The sequence below is a fragment of the Eptesicus fuscus genome, chromosome 18, assembly GCF_027574615.1.
Source record: "Eptesicus fuscus isolate TK198812 chromosome 18, DD_ASM_mEF_20220401, whole genome shotgun sequence".
Classification (NCBI taxonomy): domain Eukaryota; kingdom Metazoa; phylum Chordata; class Mammalia; order Chiroptera; family Vespertilionidae; genus Eptesicus; species Eptesicus fuscus.
Window position 1 is genome coordinate 55,329,237 of NC_072490.1, and position 17,168 is coordinate 55,346,404.

General features: G+C 39.1%; 1 protein-coding gene and 1 pseudogene across 2 annotated transcripts in view; one reads left to right on the forward strand and one right to left on the reverse strand.

The window, feature by feature from the left end:
* Positions 1-17,168, reverse strand: part of TAFA4 (TAFA chemokine like family member 4) — a 110,838-nt gene that overhangs the window by 76,030 nt on the left and 17,640 nt on the right. The gene's annotated exons all lie outside the window — the stretch shown is intronic.
* On the forward strand, positions 4,264-4,853 carry LOC103297457 (60S ribosomal protein L22-like 1; annotated as a pseudogene).

Genomic DNA, 17,168 nt, shown 5'->3' on the forward strand with positions numbered 1-17,168 from the left:
TAACTCTCTACCCCTCTCTCTTCCTCTCTGTAAAAAATCAATAAAATATATTTTTTTAAAAATACCAACAGCATATTTCACAGACCTAGAACAAATACTCCAAAAATTTATATGGAACCAAAAAAGACCCCAACAGCCACAGCAATCTTGAAAAAGAACAAGTTTGGAGGGATCACAATACCAGATTTCAAGTTATACTACAAAGCCACCATAATCAAAACAGCCTGGTACTGGCACAAGAATAGGCATACAGATCAATGGAACAGAATAGAGACCCCAGAAATTGACCCAAGACATTATGCTCAATTAATATTTGAGAAAAGAGGCAAGAATATACAATGGAGTCAAGTTTACTAATATTTTCTTGAGGATTTTAGCATCTATCTTTATCAGGGACATTGGCCTATAGTTTTCTTTATTTGTAGTGTCTTTATCTGGTTTTGTAATTAGGATAAGGCTGGCCTTGAAAAATGATCTTGTATGTCTTCCCTCCTCGTGAATTTTTTTTTTTTAATAGTTTGAGAAGGATATGTATTATTTCTTCTTTGAATGTTTGGTAAAATTCGCCTATGAAGCCATCCAGTCCAGGACTTTTGCTTGCTGGGAGTTTTTTTTATTACTGCTTTGATTCCATTAGTTGTAATTGCTCTATTCAGATTCTCTTATTCAATTTTGGAAGAGTATATGTTCCTAGAAATGTATCCATGTCTCCAGGTTGTCCAATTTGTAGGCACATAGTTGTTCATAATGTTTTCTTATAGTCGTTTATATTTCTTTGGTGTCAATTGTTACTTCTCCCCTTACATTTCTCATTTTACTTATTTGGATTCTCTCTTTTTTTTCTTGATGAGTCTGGTTAAAGTTTTGTCAATCTTGTTTATCTTTTCAAAGCAGCTCTTGGTTTTCATTGATCATTTTATAATTTTTTTAGTTCCCATATAATTTATTTCCATTCTAATCTTTATTTTCTTCCTTCTACTTACTCTGGACTTTGTTTGTTGTTATTTTTCTAGTTCTTTTATGTGTAGGGATAGATTTGAGAATTTTATTTGAGATTTTTATGGCTTCTTAAGGTAGGCCTGTAATGCTATGAACTTCCCTCTCAGGAAGCAAGTTGGGTTGTGTGTTCATTTTTGTTTGTTTCCAGGTAACCTTTGATTTCTTCCTTTACCACGTTGTTGAATGTATTCATTCATTATTTAATAATATGTTATTTAGCCTCCATGTGTTTAAGTGTTTTTGAGGTTTTTTATTGTAATTGATTTCTAGTTTCATACCATTGTGGTCAGGGGAAATGTTTGAAAATTCAACCTTCTTGAATTTATCAAGGCGTTTTTTGTGTCCTATCATCAGGTCTATCTTAGAGAATGTTCCACATACATTTGAAAGGAATGTACATTCTGCTGCTTTGGGATGAAATGTTCTGTAAATATCAATTAAATCCATCCGGTCCAATGTGTCAATTAAGGTCACTGTTGCCTTGTTAACTATTTTGTCTGCAAGATCTATCCATTGATCTCAATGAGGTGTTAAAATCTCCTACTGTGACTGTATTTCTGTCAATCTCTGCCTTAATGTCCACCAAAATTTTCTTTATATATTTAGGCCCTCCTACTTTGGGTGCATATATATTTACAAGTGTTATATCCTCTTTTAGAATTAATCTCTGTAGTATTATTGTAGGAAATAGGCCTCTGGGATCCATCTCCAGCATAGTCAATTTTTCATGGAAATGGTTAATAAATTTCCCCAGAACAAATAGAATGTAGGGAGGAGGAAAGAAGATATAAGAACAAAGAACTGTGGACATGAGCCAGCATCATGGTGGAAACCCCCAACGTCCCCGCCTCAACTAGATAGGGGGAGGTGGAGACAACTAGAAAAGGCCTCAGCCCAATTTTTTTAAATGGCCCAATAGGAGACAATAAGGTGATGTATAAGGAAACAGGTGACCCCTGTTAGTACTCAGCCAATGAGGAACCAGAGGAGGGACTGAATAAATAGGCTGTGATCGCTACTCTGTGTGAGCCTGTACAACCAGATGGACACTCACTCTCAAGAACGTATTAAAAGTCTCGTTTTCACCATACTTCTGTCTTTGAGTTTGATATTTAAATTCAGACAGGTGAGCATTTCTCACAATTATGTAATGTCCTTCTTTGTCTGCTATAATAACCTTTGTTTTACAATTTATTTTGTCTGATATAAGCATTGTTATCCCAGCTTTTTTTGTTGTTGTTTCCACTTACATGGAATATTTTTTTTCCATCCCTTCACTTTCTATCTGTGTGAATCATCTGTTCTGAGATGAGTTTCCTGTACACAGCATATATATGGGTCATGATTTCTTCATTTATTTGGAACATTTAATCTGCTCAGATTTAAAGTTTTTTTTCTTTATTGATTAAGATATTACATATGTGTCCTTATCACCCCATTGCCCCCCCCATTAAAGTTATTATTGATAGATACCATTTTATTCCTTTTTTATTGTTTAAAGTATTATATATGTCTCCTATTTCCCCCATCGACCCCTCCCTGGCCACTCCCACCCCCGTCCCTCATTTTATTCTTTATACTTATGTTTCTCTCTATGTATTTTTTTTTCTTTTCTTCTTTCTTCTTCTTAAAAAAAGGCCCTTTCACATTTCTTGCAATACTGGTTTGAAGTAAGAGACTCCTTTAGCTTTCTCTGGGAAGCTCTTTATTTCACCTTTAGTGAAAATTACAATAAAAAACCTCAAAAACACTTAAACACATGGAGGCTAAATAACATATTATTAAACAATGAATTAATACAGTCAACAATGTGGTAAAGGAAGAAATCAAAGGTAACCTGGAAACAAACAAAAATGAACACACAACCCAACTTGCTTCCTGAGAGGGAAGTTCATAGCATTACAGGCCTACCTTAATGCTGAGTAGTCTTTGTTGTAGGTCCTTGCTCTTCATCACTTTGAATATGTCATGCCAATCCCTTCCAGCCTGAAATGTTTCTGTTGAGAAATCCACTGACAGCTAATGGGAGCTCTCTTGTAGGTAACTGTCTTTCTCTTGCAGCTTTAAGATTCTCTCTTTGCCATTTTAATTATAATGTGTCTTGGTGTGGGCCTCTTTGGGTTCATCTTGATAGGGACTCTGCTTTTTGAACTTGTGTGAATATTTCTTTCATCAGGTTAGGGAAGTTTTCAGCCATTATTTCTTCAAACATGTTCTCGATACTTGCTCACTTTCTTCTCCTTCTGGTATCTCTCTAATGTGGACGTTGTTATACTTGATGTTGTCTCAGAGGTCCCTTAGACTTTCCTACTTTAAAAAAGAAATTCTCTTTTCTTTTTGTTGCTCTGCTTAAGTACTTGCTGTTATCTTGTCCTCTAAATTAATGATTTGATCCTCTGCTTCATCTAAGATGCTGTTGATTCCTTCTAGTGTATTCTTCATTTCAGATATTGCATTATTCATTCTGACTGGTCCTTTTTTATGGTTTATATAAGTAATGCAATATATTAACTATATTATACACACACACACACACACACACATACAATAGTTAAATGTCATTAATTATTAATAACAATAGTTAAATGTCATTATTCATTCTGACTGGTCCTTTTTTATGGTTTATATATAAGTAATGCAATATATTAACTATATTATACACACACACACACACACACACACACACACACATACAATAGTTAAATGTCATTAATTTTCCTTGAGTTAAAGCTCCAGACACAAAAACTACTTAAACAACACTGAGTTTTAGCACTAAATATCTTTGGGAGCCAACAACATTTTTTTAGAAAGGAGGGAGTGGGTAAAGCTGAAAAAACTACAATATATTAACCTCTGATTATAGTCAAAAGAGGATATAAAGACTAGAGCAGGCCTATTTATCTCCATCGCATTCCATCATCCAGAAATTTAAATCTGATTTCTGTTTTGCCACCTGCTTATCAAACACCAAACATCACCACAATATGCCATTTCTTCCCTCTGCAGATGGTCAGATCTCACTCACTTTATCAGTCATAATAGCATGAGCTCCAGATCCTCAAGTGGAGTATGGAGACCACCATGCAAAGTGCTTCCTGGGAATACCTGGCATCCTTTATACAAGTACCATCCCCTCAAGTCCTACTGCTTGGAAGGTTATCAAGAACAGGACAATGTCCATGAACTTTTAAATCTCCATGTTGTAGCTTTGTGAAAATAGAATAATACTATCAACCTAGCCTGATCACACGGACTACATTCAAGATGGCTCCAAAAGTCAAGAATCCTAAGAGGACAACTTGGAAGTTTGGTTTGGACCTTACTCATTCAGTAGAATATGGCATTTTAATTATTGAAATCTTGAACGCTTTCTATGGGAGAAGGTTAAAGTCAATGGAAAAATTGGAAATCTTTGGAATGCTGTTTACATTGAATACTTCAAGAATAAAATCAGCCCTAGCCAGTTTGGCACAGTGGATAGAGGATCGGCCTGTGGACTGAAGGGTCCAAGGTTCAAATCTGGTCAATAGCACATGCCTGGGTTGCAGGCTCGATCCACAGTAGGAGGCATGCAGGAGGCAGCCAATCAATTATTCTCTCTCATCATTGATGTTTCTATCTCTCTTTCCCTCTCCCTTCCTCTCTGAAATCAATAAAAATATTTTAAAAAGAATAAAATCACAGTTGTTTCTGAGAAACAGTTCTCTAAAAGGTATTTTAAATATATTACCAAGAAATACCTTAAGAACAGTCTTCATAATTGCCTTCATGTGGTTGCATCTGACAAGAAGACTTAGGAACTTCATTACTTTCAGATTTGTCAGGATGAAGATGGATCTGAGTCTGGGGACTAGATGAAGCCACTCTTTACAGGCTTTGGTTACTAATAAAACAAATGAAGTGTACAAGATAAAGAATCATCTAGAAATAGACTTTCAGTTTATCAGTGAATAAAAAACATAGCAATCTGTAAACAAAAAGATGCTATCAACCTAGTGTACCTGCCATTTAAGGACCACCTGTGTGAAGCAAAAACATTACTTCTTGCCTTTCTCAGCCAATGAGAAAGGGAAGAGAAATACCCTTTATTTACCAATTAAACTTTCTTTTTAAATCAACTTGTTTATAAAAATATTTGATGTGTTAGCCTGAACAAGGCACTATTCTAACTGGTGTGTGTATGTTTGTGTGTCAGTAGTTAATAGATACACATTCATTCAGATGCAAATGGAATCCGTGCAATAACCTTATAAGGTAAATACAACTGATAGTTAACTGATAAAACAAGTTTTCAGAGAGGTTAAGTAACCTGCTTTGGGTCACACAACTAATCTGAAAGAAACCAGCACTTGTTTCCAGGAAATTTTGATTCCAGAACTGTTTTTTGATTCCAAAAACTGAACTGTTATGCTATAAAATGACAAAGATGCACAAAATCTGAAATAAAATCTTCAGTTCTTTTCAATATTCATTCCAGAACACGTGAGTCAAGTCTCTCAAAGTTAACTGCTTATACTGCAAGGTAAAGGGTGTCAACATAAAGGAGGGAAGCAGGTGACATAAAGAACGAAAACTGCCCCATCTGCTGGGGGCAGCCAACACTCAGCTGCAGCAAACTGTTACAAAGTGAGGGGGGAGGGGACAGTATTTCCCCAAATCTGACTTTTTATGTAAAATCCTGTGATTTTTCAAACAATGCAATCATTTTTAAAAACACTTTTTAAACATAGTCTGGGCCAAACAAAACACATCTGTGGTTCTAAATTATCTGTGGACCACTGCTTTGGTCCTCTGCCCTAAACCATACCTTAATCAAATTTTCCCTGGGGGTGGGAAATCACTGGCAATAAGTAATTGGTAATATCCACATTTCATTGCAAATATCTGTTTGATATTTGTTCAATTCTGAAAAAACTTGATTCCCTCATACCCCGTGAGACACTGAACTAAACCTCTTCCCAATTCATGTGTTCTTCCTGCAAAGTTTCCCTTGGTCAGGAAGAAAATGACCTTGCTGATTCTATTTACTATTTAATGGAACTCAGTCTCAAAATCCCTGTCATAATCCATAATGAAACAGAGAGAAAACTTAATCAGCTGTAAATGTACTATGTTAGCATTCACTGCAAAATGCTAATAATATTTCGAGAATGCCATTTCTCTTCCTGGCCTCTTGACCAAGTTGTTTAATGGCCTGAGACTTGGGAAATAATGAAAATAATTTCGGCTGAGACTTCCCAACCACACACCAACCCTGAACTGCCTGGCTTTGCAGCAATGGCAGGAGCACCAGCATGGTGGCCACCATGGTTTAGTGGGAGCACTCACCAACCAGATGAACACTAACTCACAAAAGGAGAATCGAGTATTTCAATTGTAAGTGAAAATACCCACCTTTTAGGCCTCCTAGCACCAGGTTTTCTTAGAAAGCTACAAAATTACAATTGTATGCCTAACGCTTGAATCCCTGGTGGGTAACGCGCTTTCTGAAAGAAGCTCAAGTCCACAGCTCTTACTTAGCAGTGGGTCCCACACCTGACGCTGATCACATACTCAAGCGAAGCACAGAAACCATTTTCAAAAATCTTTTCCTTCAAATTCCTCCTTTTCAAAGAAGGCATTTCACTCAGCTCTGGGACTGTAAAGAAGAAAGGCAGATGGCCGGAGCTGTTAGTTTTGTAATGTTACATATGCACCCTTCCCCCCACGACCCGCCACCCATCCCTACATCCAGGAAAATTCCTGGCCAGGCCCATGCAGGGACACTGTCACGGCATCACCAACATATTTCTTCTGCTGTTTGTTTTGTTTCAGTTCTGGGAGAGTGGATGCTGAGCAACCTACATGTCCAGTCCTCAGAATGGACTCCCTTGTGGTGAGTGTTCACTGTGGAATCTTTCACAGCAACTGGCGTCTTGGTGGTTTGTCCTTCACTATCAGGAATTAATGGGAAAATCTTTCTCACTTGTATCCTGAAAAGCCAAGACGAAAGACCTTGGGAAATTTTATTGTAGGAGAAAAAATACTCTAACATTTCAGTAATTCAGTGTGTGTATGCATTTTTAATCATACTGTGCCGGGTCCTTACAATACAAAAATAAGACCCTGTGCCTTCCTTTAGAAACTCTTGCCTTGGAAGAAAGACAGACACAAGTCATTTTCTTACCCAATGATAGAGGCTACAAAAGACATGCACATCCAGTGGGGAGAGACTGATGCACAGGCTCCACGCAGGACCCAAACAGGAGAGAGGACCTGTGCCAGGACCCGTCCTAGAGGACTCCGCCCACCTCTCCTGGGCCCACCTCTATGTCCTCAGCCAAGACACCACACCTGGAAGCTTCCAAGTATTCATTTACTCTTCTCTCCCCAAAGGGGTGGGATTCACCAGAAAATCATGGCATCTGTGACTGTCATCGATTCCCATGTACTGGAAGGACAAATTCAGAAGACAAATGTGAGGAATGGAGATTGTTTACTGGGCACCCCATTGGGAGATGCTGCAACAAAAATGTTACTCATGTCCTCCAAACTGGTCACACATAAGCTCCATGTCCCAATACTGCAATATTATGTCACTGATTTCACGTCTGCCTGTTGCTGACCTACTTTTCCTCTTATCCCTGTCCCAGCTGGCCACAGGTAACCTTATCTTTGTTGACACCTGAGGTCAAGGCAGACCAGCATCCAGTCACTTCCCTGTGGGGAAATAGGCTCTGACCATGCCACCAGATGCCCACCTTAGGAAGTTAGGGTAGTTGTTAAGGGCAGGTTGGCTAAGATGTAGTTGCAAACACTCACAGCAAATGTTCATCTTTTTATGTCATAGTGAAACCTACAAACTTCCTCTCAAAACAAATATTGTAAATGCATAAAATAAAACTCAAAAACATTGCAGAGGAAATCAATTATATTAAAACAGTCTAAACCCAAGCAATCTGTAAATGTCACTTATGGAGTGTGCATGTGTGTATGTAGACATAGAGCTCTTACTGAAAACAGGCCATAGCAGCTTATGGACCATGGCAGTCCTTACAGGAATGTTTCTTTTTGCCATAATCAACATGTTTATTAACATGTTCCTGAGGGTTTCCAAGCTAGCACATATTACAGGATATTCATGGAGAAGGATTCTAGCTCTACTCTTCAAGGAGGGCCTGAGCTACAAATATATTCTAATAGTGATATCCTCACTCTACCATCGTGCCCCCTCCAAGCCATCAGCAGCACAGACAGAGCACAGTGAGGGACACTATAGGAGCCATGGGGCAAAGGCCGGTCATTTAGTCATCTTGGGCTAGAACCATCTGAACAAACTGACATTTGAGCAATGCTGAAACCCACTAGCCACAGTCAGAACTCAAAGCTTGACCGAACCTTAGCAGAAGCTCATCTAGCTGGAGGTTCCCCAGCTCACATGAGTAAGAAGACATTTTCCTGGTAAGAATAAAGTTCACAGAGGACAACATGGTGGTGGAATAGACAGATGTGTCCCGAGCCTTGTCCCGGAGCAGATAGAATGAGCAGCTGAAACGAATAACATCCACCCCAAATTGGTGAAGGAGACTCAGCTGGTGAGACAATTTGCAGCTGGGAAGGGCAGAGGATCCCTGGAGAAAACCCAGGGCACTGCCACCACGTGAGCAGCCTACCCCAAGCCGAGGAGCAGCAGCCCTGCAAGCAGCCCACCCCAGGCTGAAGAGCAGCAGCCTCACGTGGCCTGGCCCTGTCCAAGGAGCAGCAGCTGTGTGAGTGGCCTGCCCCACGCCCCTGTCTGAGGAGCAGCAACTGCGCGAGCAGCCTGCCCCCATCTGAGGAGCAGCAGCTGTGTGAGAATCCTGCCCCTGTCTGAGGAGCAATGGCTCCACAAGCAGCCTGCCCCCATTCGAGGAGCAGTTGCCGCCCAAGCAGCCTACCCCAGTCCGAGGAGCAGCAGCCACATGAGCAGCCCACCCCCATCTGAGGAGCAGCAGCTGCACGAGCAGTCCACCCCCATCTGAGGAGTGGCAGCCCCTGAGCATCCTGCCCAGTCCAAGTAGCAGCAGCTGTGCGAGCAGTTCGCCCCCATCCGAGGAGCAGCAGCTGCCCGAGTATCCTGCCCCAGTCCGAGGAGCAGTAGCAACACACAGCCCACACCCGTCCGACAAGCAGCAGCCAGGTGAGCGGCCCACCCCCATTCAAGGAGCAGCAGTCACACATGCAGCTCACTCATGCCTGAGGAGCAGCAGCCACACAAGCAGTCAGTCCCCCATCCGAGGAGCAGCAGCCTCATGAGTAGCCCGCCCCATCAGAGGAGCAGCAGACACATACATCCAGCCCCCATCCAAGGATCAGCAGCTATGTGAGAAGTACACCCCCATCCAAGGAGCAGCAGCCATGCAAGCAACCTGTCCCTGTCCGAGGAGCAGCAACCATGTGCAGCCTGCCCCCGTCCAAAGAGCAGCAGCCTCATGAGCAGCCTACCCCCAGCAGCCAGAGGAACCACCACTGCTGCAAACAGGACCCACCAGAGGAGCTGCTGACAACTGAAGAGCAGCCTCTGCCACAACTACCCCAGGAGCAACAGCAGCCCAAGGAGCCACTGCCACCCAAGAAACAGCCCCTGCACGACTCGACGTCTAGATCCATCGATGAGAACAAAAATGAGTAGACAAAGAAACCCCAAAGGAAAGAAAAGGAGGAATCACCAGAAAAGCAGCTAAGTGAAACAGAGGCATGCAATATGTCAGAAAAAGAATTCAGAATAAGGGTCATATAGTTCATAAGCCAGATGGATGAAAAAATCAACAACTTATGTAAGAATCAAGAAGAAATGAAGAATGATATAGCTGCAATAAAAAAAAAAAAAAACACCATGGAAAGTTTCAACAGTAGAGTAGGAGAAGCGGAGGACCAAATTAGCGAATTAGAAGACAGGGAACCAAAACACACCCAAACTGAACTGCAATTGGAGAACAAAATTGAAAGACAGGAGGAGAGCCTAAGGGAGCTATGCGACATGAAACGAAGCAACATACAAATAATAGGAGTGCTAGAACAACAGGAAGAGAGAGAAGGGTTAGAAAACCTATATGAAAAATAATGTCAGAAAACTTGCCTGATGTGGGGAAGAAAAATGTCACACAAGCACAGAGTCCCAAACAATATGAACCCGGAAAGACCCACACCAAGACACATCATAATTACTATGGCAAATGTTCAGGACAAGGAGAGAATTTTAAAGGCTGCAAGAGAGAGACAGAAGGTTACGTACAAGGGATCTCCCATTAGATTATCAAATGACTTCTTGACAGAAACACATCAGACCAGAAAAGAATGGAAGGAAATTTACAAAGTGATGAAAAGCAAGGGACTGAATCCAAGAATACTCTATCCAGCAAGGCTATCATTCAAAATTGAAGGGGAAATAAGAAGCTTCATAAACAAAAAAAGGCCAAGGAAGTTTATCACTACCAAGCCAGCAATGCAAGAAATGCTAAAGGGACTGGTGTAAAAAGAAGAAATAAAAAGGTAAGAAGGAACACAGGCACAAAAAATAAAAATGGCTACAAACAAGTACCTATCAATAATAACCATAAACATAAGTGGACTAAATGCTCCAATCAAAAGACATCGAGTGGCTGAATGGATAAAAAAAAAAAAAAAAATGACCCATATAGATGCTGTCTACAAGAGACCCACCTCAGAACAAGGGACTCACACAGACTGAAAGTGAAGGGATGGAAAAATATCCTTCAGGCAAATGGAAATGAAAAAAAGCTAGGGCAGCAATACTTATATCTGACAAAATAGACCTCAAAGTGAAGGCCATAACAAGAGATAAGGAAAGCCACTTCATAATACTAAAGGGATCAATACAACAAGAGGATATAACCCTGATAAACATATATGCACCCAATGCAGGAACACCCAAATACATTAAAAAAAAAACTCCTGGAAGATATCAAGGAAGAGATCGACAACAATACAATCATAGTAGGGGACTTTTATACACCACTGACATCACTAGATAAATCCTCTAGACAAAAAATCAGCAAAAAAACAGCAATCCTAAATAACTCACTAGAGCAGATGGACTTGACTTCTTCAGAACATTTCACCCCAAAGCCATGGAATATACATTCTTATCAAGTGCACATGGGACATTTTCAAAAATAGACCACATACTGGGTCACAAGCAAAGTCTCCTCAAATTCAAGAAGATTGAAATCGTATCAAGCATCTTCTCAGACCACAATGGCATAATATTAGAAATAAACTACAATAAAAACAATCCAAAATTACAAGCACTTGGAAGCTGAATAACATGCTATTAAACAATGATTGGGTTAGCAAAGAGATCAAAGAAGAAATTTAAAACATCCTGGAAACCAATGACAATAAAAACACAAAAATCCAAAATCTGTGGGACACAATGAAAGCAGTCCTGAGAGGGAAGTTGAGAGCTCTACAGGCCTACCTCAAAAAAACAAGAAAAAAATGGTAGTAAATCATCTAACTCTATAACTTAAAGAATTAGAAAGAGAGCAACAAGAAAAGCCCAGAGTGAGCAGAAGGAAGGAGATAATAAAGATCAGAACAGAAACATATGACATAGACACCAAAAAAAAAAAAAAATACAAAAGATCAATGAAACCAAGAGCTGGTTCTTTGAAAGGATAAACAAGATTGATGAACCTCTAGCCAGGCTCACCAAGAAGCAAAGAGAGAGGACCCAAATAAATAAAATCAGAAATGAAAGAGGCAAAATAACAACCGACCCCACAGAAATACAAAGGATTGTTTAAAAATACTATGAACAACTCTTTTCCAAAAAATTAGACAACTTGGAGGAAATGGACATATTCCTAGAAAAATACAACCTTCCAAAACTCAATCAGAAAGAACCTAAAAATCTCAATAGGCCAATAACTATGGAAGAAATTGAAGCAGTCATCAAAAAGCTTCTGGCAAACAAAAGCCTGGGGCCAGATGGCTTCACAGGGGAGTTTCACCAAACATTCAAGGAAGAACTAAAACCTATCCTCCTCAGACTATTCCAAAAAATTCTAGAGGGAGGCACACTTCCAGGCTCCTTCTATGAAGCCAGCATCACCCCAATACCAAAACCAGATAAAGACAACACAATGAAAGAGAACTACAGGCCAATATCCCTAGTGAATATAGATGCCAAAATCTTCAACAAAATTCTAGCAAATAAGATCCAGCAGTAAATCAGAACGATCATACACCATGACCAAGTAGGATTTATCCTGGGGATGCAAGGATGGTACAATATCCACAAATCAATAAACATGATACATCACATAAACAACTTGAGAGATAAAAATCACATAGTCATATCAATTGATGTAGAAAAAGCATTTGACAAAATCCAGAACCCTTTCTTGATAAAAACTCTCAACAAGGTGGGAATAGAAGGATCATACCTCAACATAATAAAAGCCATATATGACAAACCCACATCCAACATCATACTCAATGGGTAAAAACTAAAACCATTTCCCCTAAGAACAGGAACAAGACAGGATGCCCACTCTCACCACTCCTGTTTGACATAGTACTGGAAGTACTAGCCATTGCAATCAGACAAGAAGAAATAAAAGGCATCCAAATTGGAAAAGAAGAAGTAAAACTGTCCTTATTTGCAGATGACATGCTACTGTACGTAGAAAACCCTAAAGATTCAATCAAAAAAATATTAGACTTAATAAATGAATTCGGCAAGGTAGCAGGATATAAAATTAATGCCGAGAAATCTGTGGCATTTCTATACACCAATAGAGAAATTACAGAAAGAGAGACTAAAAAAGCAATCCCATTTACCATCGCACCAAATAATTAGGATACCTAGGAATAAACTTAACTAAGGAGGTAAAAGACCTATACACGGAAAACTACAGGACACTGAAAAAAGAGATAGAGGAAGACATAAACAGATGGAAGAACATACCATGTTCATGGATTGGTAGAATCAACATCATTAAAATGTCCATACTACCCAAAGCAATCTATAGATTCAATGCACTACCCATTAAAATACCAACGGCATATTTCACAGACCTAGAAAGAATGCTCCAAAAATTCATCTGGAATAAAAAAAGACCCTGAATAGCTGCAGCAGTCCTGAGAAAGAAGAACAAAGTAGGTGGGATCTCAATACCAGATATCAAGCTGCATTACAAAGCCACTGTTCTCAAAACAGCCTGGTACTGGCACAAGAAGAGACATATAGATCAATGGAATATAATAGAGAACCCAGAAATCAACCCAAATCACTATGCTCAATTAATATTTGACAAAGGAGGCAAGAACATATTATGGAGACAAGACAGTCTCTTCAATAAATGGTGTTGAGAAAATTGGACAGATACATGCCAAAAAAAAAAAAAAAATGAAACTAGACCACCAACTTACACCATACACAAAAATAAACTCAAAATGCATAAAGGACTTGAACATAAGACGGGAAACCATAAAAATACTAGGAAATTCAAAGGCAGCAAAATCTCAGACACATGCCAAAGCAATTTCTTCACCGATACTACTCCTAGGGCAGTGGTCGGCAAACTCATTAGTCAATAGAGCCAAATATCAACAGTACAACGATTGAAATTTCTTTTGAGAGCCAAATTTTTTAAACTTAAACTTCTTCTAATGCCACTTCTTCAAAATAGTCTCGCCCAGAATGTGGTATTTTGTGGAAGAGCCACACTCAGGGGGCCAAAGAGCCGCATGTGGCTCACGAGCCGCAGTTTGCTGACCACGGTCCTAGGACAATAGAAACTAAAGAGAAAATAAGCAAATGGGACTACATAAAAATAAAAAGCTTTTGCATAGCAAAAGAAACCATCAATAAAACAACAAGAAAGCCCACTGCATGGGAGAACATATTTGCCAATGTTATCACCAATAAGGGTTTAATCTCCAGCATTTACAGGGAACTCATAAAACTTGACAAAAGGAAGATAAATAACCCAGTCAAAAAATGGGCAACGGACCTAAATAGATACTTTTCAAAAGAAGACATAATGAAGGTCAAGAGACATAGGAAAACATGCTCAAAGTCACTTATCATCTGAGAGATGTAAATAAAAACGACAATGAGGTACAATCTCACATCTGTCAGAATGGCTATCATAAACAAATCAGCAAACAACAAGTGCTGGCAAGGATGCAGAGAAAAAGGAACCCTCATGCACTGCTGGTGGGAATGCAGACTGGTACAGCCACTGTGGAGAACAGTATGGAGTTTCCTCAAAAGACTAAAAATGGAACTCCCATTTGACCCAGTGATCCCACTGCTAGGAATATATCTCAAGAAACTAGAAACACCAATCAGAAAGGATATATGCGCCCCTGTGTTCATAGTGGCACAATTCACCATAACTACGATTTGGAAACAGCCTAAGTGCCCATCAGCAGATGAATGGATTAAAAATCTGTGGTACATCTACACAATGGAATATTATGCTGCTGTAAAAAAGAACTCTTACCATTTGCAGCAGCATGGATGGACCTGGAGAGCATTATGCTAAGAGAAATAAGCCAGTCAGAGAAGGATAAATATCACATGATCTCACTCATTTATGGAATATAATGAGCAACATAAGCTGATGAACAAAAACAGAGACAGAGAAGCATCGGTCAGGCCATTAAACTTCGCAGGGAAGGTAGGGTGGGGATAAGGGGGAGAGATCAACCAAAGGACTTGTATACATGCATATAAGCCTAACCAATGGACACAGACAACAGGGGGATGAGGGCATGAGTGGGGGGTGGGGAGCAATGGGAGGATAAGGACACATATGTAATACCTTAATCAATAAAGAACAAAATACATAAAAAAATTAAAAAAGAATAAAGTTCACAGTATATTTTCAATCAGATAGTGGTTGCACCATTGTACTCTTTGATTACAAAAATGCATAAATGACACAGCATTAATAGAAATCAAAGCCCTTTCAAGTTCATTTATATTTTCTCCATCAAAATGCCATCAACAACACATGCTTGAAAAATGAGACAAATACAGATGAGGGACAATCTAGTCAATTGCTGGTACCAAGGTGTCTATGAGGAACTGTAAGAATCTCCCCACCCGTCAAGGGCAGATCTACACATTGTGAACTTAAACACTACCTAAATCGCTATGCTTTACTCCTGTACAAACTGAGGCCAAGACATTAAACAGCTTATCACAGTAATCTGTCATGCTCTGCAGAACTAGTGATTGTCTAGGTCTGAAGAAGAGCTGGTCTCCTGGCTTCCAGACTGACATTCTTCTCATTGTTTAGAGATGCACAAATGTGATCTGTTTAAAATAGTCTTATCTGAAAAGCTGCATTGTTTAAATTAGCGAATACCTTTATTTTAACTCACTAACTCACACTAATTAGTGTGGAACTATCAGTCTTGCTTATTAAAATACCTAAGTTATTTAAAAGTAAATCTATGATTTTGTTATTTTCAAGTTCCCTCAGCAACTTCACCTAAATAACAAATGGAGAATTTATAACAGGCAATGTTTTTTACCTACTAAAAATACATTAGTACATAATATATAAGAATTAACTCAAAATGAATCACAGACTTAAATGTAAAGCCAAAAACTAAACATTTAATAGAAAATAACCTCTGTGACCTTGGGTTAGGGGCAAAGAGTTCTAAGACATTTAAAGCAGGGGTAGCAATACTTCTATCTGGCAAAATACTGTAGACTTCAAAGCAAAGGCCATAAAAAGACACAAAGATGGCCAGTAGATAATACTAAAGGGATAGATAAAATAAAAGGATATAACCCTGGTAAACATATATGCAGCCAATATAGGAGCACCTAAATAAATAAATAAAAACTCTTGGAGAACTTAAAGGGAGAGATTGACAGCAATACCGTCATAGGAAAATTTATCACCCCACTGACATCACTGGATAGATCTTCCAGACAAAAAATAAACAAGGAAATAGAGACCTTAAACAACACACTAGAACAGATGGATTTAATTGGCATTTACAGTACATTTCACCCCAAAGCTGCAGAATATACATTCTTCATAAGTGCACACGGGACCTTCTCAAAAATAGACATGTTAGGACACAAAATAAGATTCTACAAGTTCAAGAGGGTTGAACATGGAGCATATCAAGCATCTATTTGGATCACAATGGCATGAAACTAGGTATTGATTACAATAAAACCACACAAAAACATTCAAACACATGGAGGCTAGATAGCATGTTATTAAACAATGAATGGGTTACTAATGAAATCAAGAAAGAAAGCAAAAACTTCCTGGAAATGAATGAAAATGAACACACACAACCCAAAATCTATGTGACACAGCAAAATCAATCCCGAGAGGGAAGTTCATAGCATTACAGGCCTACGTCAAGAAATAAAAAAAAAAAGCTCTAATAAACTATTACTATACCTAAAAGAATTAGAAAAAGAACAAGAAAAACCCTAAGTAAGTAGGAGGAAGGAAATAATAATAAAGATCAGAGTGGAGCCCAGCAGGCGTGACTCAGTGGTTGAGCATCAACCTGTGAAACAGGAGGTCTCAGTTCAATTCCCAGTCAGGACTCAATCCCCAGGGTGAGGCGTGCAGTAGGCAGCCAATCAATGACTCTCTCTCATCATTGATGTTTCTACCTTTCTCTCCCTCTCCCTTCCTCTCTGAAATCAATAAAAATACATTTTTTAAAAAGATCAAAGTGGAAATAAATGACATAGAGACTATTCAAAAAACAATAAAAAAATGAATGAATCCAAGAGCTGGTTCTTTGAAAAGATAAACAAGATTGGTGAACATTCAGCTATACTCATCAAGAAACAAAAAGAGAGGAACCAAATAAATAAAATAAGAAACAAACGCCCTGACCCGTTTGGCTCAGTGGATAGAGCGTCGGCCTGCGGACTCAAGGGTCCCGGGTTCGATCCCGGTCAAGGGCATGTACCTTGGTTGCGGGCACATCCCCGGTGGGGGGTGTGCAGGAGGCAGCTGATCGATGTTTCTCTCTCATCGATGTTTCTAACTCTCTATCCCTCTCCCTTCCTCTCCGTAAAAAATCAATAAAATATATATATTTAAAAAAAAAAAAAAAAAAGAAACAAACGAGGTGAAGTAATAACTATCACCAGATATATACAAAGGATTGTAAGAAAATAC